We start from the raw sequence: 4,145 nt of genomic DNA, 5'->3' as shown, positions 1-4,145 counted from the left end.
GCATCACTTGCTCAATGTGAGTAGAACACGGCTATTACTCACGCTTTCGTACACCAACACGGCTATGTGTACGGGTAACTCAAATAACAACGTGGGAGTAAAACACGGCTATTACTTGCCACTAAATGCACAAACACGGCTATGTGCCTTAGTACAAAACATGGACTAATACGGCTAAGTCCCACAACCTTGGTCACAAAACGGCTATGTGACACCATCAACACGGTACATAAATCATATACATACATATATACATATTCCACTCACAATAATCATTATGGACAAGAACGGCTATGTCCCACCACTACGGTCACAAAAACGGCTATGTGACATCATTACTACGGGCAACTATCAATGTGGACAAAACGTCTATATCTCACAACTATGGTCACCAAACGGCTATGTGACACCATTTCCACGGGCACATAAATCATATACATACATATATAGATATTCCACTCACCTTGAAGTCTTGAAGAATGCTTCCAAGTAATCCGCAACTCGCCAATGGAAAGTACCTATTCCATTACCACAATTACAATAATACACTTAGAGTGGATTTACAAATCAACCCAATTCGTCACTAAGTGCAATTTCGACCCAAATGCACTTCCAAGCACAAACCGTGCCCAAACTAACCAATAGTCACTAACACAAGTGAGAATGGTCCTAATATGCCAATTAAACCCGAACTCAAGTGTTAAACACGTGTCATACCCATTTTGACACTTAAACCCTAATTTTGACCCATAAAGGTCAAAATCTCATTCTTTGCAAGTTTTGACACCAAAACACATTTAACTCGGTTTTATACTTCAACTTAATCCATTTTAAGTTTATAAACTTCATTAAATCGCCAATTGGGTCATAATCACCACCAAACCCTAATTTGACCCAAAGTCAAAGTTAGTCAATCAAATAACCCTAAATAGGTTTCAACACTTCCATAATCACTAATCTAAGTGATAAATCCCAAGATTAAAGCCTAATCAAGGCCAAATCGTCAATCAACCCAAAACCCGCCAAGTGACAAGAATAACTAGTCACCATAAACCCATTTCATCATCTAAGAGGTTTTCACAACAAATCAAACTTAAACCCTAACTTGAATATCAAATCACAAGAATGAAATTCGGAGTTAGAACTTACCAATACCGCCAAAATGATGCCGTTGACGAGTAGAACAACTTTAATACCCGAGCTTTGGTGAGAATCCAACTCCTTCTTCTCCAAATCAAGCTCTCTCTCACTAAAAGTGGGTTTCTCTCACTAGGGTTTGAAGAGAGTGTTTGTGGTGGGTGAGAATGTGATCCAAACTGATCAAAGGATCAGTTTTGATGACCCCAAACCGACCCCAAGTGAAAAGACCAAAGTACCCTTCATTTAAAGCCTTTAAAAAGGCTGAAAATTGCTTCTGACCCATTCGGCGCGCCGCGCCACTTGGTGGAGCGCCGCTCCACACTGCAGGTCAGATTTCAGAAACTTGTTTTGGCCATAACTTTTTGACCGTAGCTCCGTTTTCGATGAATCAAATATCGTTGGAAACGTAATAAGATTTTCTTTCCAATGGTAAGGCTTTGACACATCAACACAAACTTTATTTGGGGTTGAAAAGGTACGTACACACCTTGTACCTCAAACAACGTCCAGTTTTCCTTCGACGGTCGAGCAAGCAACACCTACATGTTGTGCACACTCCATACACACATAGTACACCTTAAATACATTATGTACAAAAAATATTTGGGTCTTACACGTGGGTTTAAAGTTCGGGCATTCGATACCACATTACACGTGACGGGTGGGTTTAAAGTTCGGGCGATCGATACCACTTCGGGGTTAGTGTTATAATTCATTGTATGCTAACGGTTGTTGGGAACACCGATGGGAAATTCAAAGTACCATTCCCTTGTACTATTGGTTAACCATGGTTATGTGTTGTAGTGTAGCATATTATATTGTTCGAGTTATATATGCTATTGTTTGTGATAGCTTGTGGTCGTGGAGATTTAGCTATATACTTTGCGTTGGTATGCCTTGTAAATTGCTAGCGTGTATGAGGTATTTGTGTAAGTGTTTGCAAGTAGGTATATTATATATGTATATGTATAATTATTGCATTCACTAAGCTTTACGCTTACCCCTCTCATTGTTTACCTTTTTACAGGTATTTTGATTATGAAGCTAGCTAGTTGTAGACTAGATGCTTAGGAGCGCTTGGGCTCGACGGGGTAGCTTTTGGATATTTGGATGCGGATGGGGGATTTGGTAGTCCCCGGGATTATGCTCTTGGTATTGGGTTGGGTTATTGAGTCTTAACCCGTATTTCTTGTGATCGGGTCATTTTTACAAATGATTTTGTAAAGTGTAATTTGTGTGCCAAGGGTCATAATAGATTGTTAAACGTATCATTATTATGTTATGTTTCGATTAAAACATAGTTGAAAATGTATTATATTAATGGGACCTAACTAAATAAAAAAAATGTACTCCGTTTTTGGTTAAACGGATTTGGGTTGTTACATTATGATAAGGAACTTGATTTTATGAAGAATTTGATATTAAAACGCTGAATCGATGGATACGGTTAATCATTGTAGGTGACTGCAAACAAAAACAATAAAAGTAAATAAATAAATAAATATATATATATATATATATATATATATATATATATATATATATATATATATATATATATATATAATAAACCGCAACTTTCTTTTATCGATTGATGATTGTTGGGCTGGAAATTGTATTGGGTATTTTGGCCTAATTCTAGTGGGCTATCTGATACTGGGCATAGATCATAATCCCACTCTTTCATTTGAAAGGTATAACTATTATCTTTGTTGTTATGTTATTGCTATTGTTAATATTATTATTATTAATATTATTATTATAAAAATGATCAATAATATTACGATTATGATTTGGGCATGAAAAGAAATATGGTTATGTTATAAGAATAATTGTGGTTATGAATGTTATAAACAAAGTATTATTGTTATCATTATTATTATTATTATTATTATTATTATTATTATTATTATTATTATTATTATTATTATTATTATTATTATTATTATTATTATTATTATTAATAGTATCATTTTATCATTATTATTATTATTATTATCATTTCTATTAAAAGTATCGTTATAACTACAATTATCAAAGTTATCATTTTTATTAAAATTATAATTTTTATTAAAACTTAACATTTTCTAGTAAAGTTATTATCTTTAGTAAAATTATCATTTTTTAAAAAAATTAACATTTATATTATTATTATTATTATTATTATTATTATTATTATTATTATTATTATTACTACTATTATTACTATCATTATTATTATCATTCATATTAGTATTATTTAAAATAGATATAAAAATACATTACAATTATATTAACATTACATATTACTACATTCTATCAATAAAATATTATTATTTAAACTATATATTTGTATCATAAAGACCTTAATGTAAAATTCTTATTTTTATAAATAAATTATTAAACTACCCTAATAAGAAATTATTTTTAATATTAATAAATGAATTAATGAAGCATAAAACAATTAGATCACTAATAATAATATATAAATTTGTTCGATTACCATTATATGTGTTAATATATATACAAATGATATAGGTTCGTGAATCCGAGGCCAACCCTGCATTGTTCAGTGTCGTCATATGTATTTTTACTACAAAATACAGTATCGTGAGTTTCATTTTCCTTTTTACCCTTTATATTTTTGGGCTGAGAATACATGCGCAATTTTTATAAATGTTTTACAAAATAGACATAAGTAATTGAAACTACATTATATGGGTGAATGATCGAAGCCGAATATGCTCCTTTTACTTGGTAACCTAAGAATTAGAAAAAACCGATCTACTAATTGACGCGAATCCTAAAGATAGATCTATTGGACCTAACGAACCCCATCCATTGGAGCAGATGCTTTAGTACTTCGATGTTGTTTTTATTATGTCCGAAGGATTTCACGGAATGATAGGGGATATTCTTATATGCATCTTGTTAATGTCGGTTACCAGGTGTTCACCATATGAATGATTTTTATCTCTATGCATGGGACGTATATTTATGAGAACTGGAAATGAAATTCTCGTGGT

Source organism: Rutidosis leptorrhynchoides, chromosome 1 (assembly GCF_046630445.1).
Source record: "Rutidosis leptorrhynchoides isolate AG116_Rl617_1_P2 chromosome 1, CSIRO_AGI_Rlap_v1, whole genome shotgun sequence".
Classification (NCBI taxonomy): domain Eukaryota; kingdom Viridiplantae; phylum Streptophyta; class Magnoliopsida; order Asterales; family Asteraceae; genus Rutidosis; species Rutidosis leptorrhynchoides.
This window is presented reverse-complemented; position numbering follows the sequence as displayed.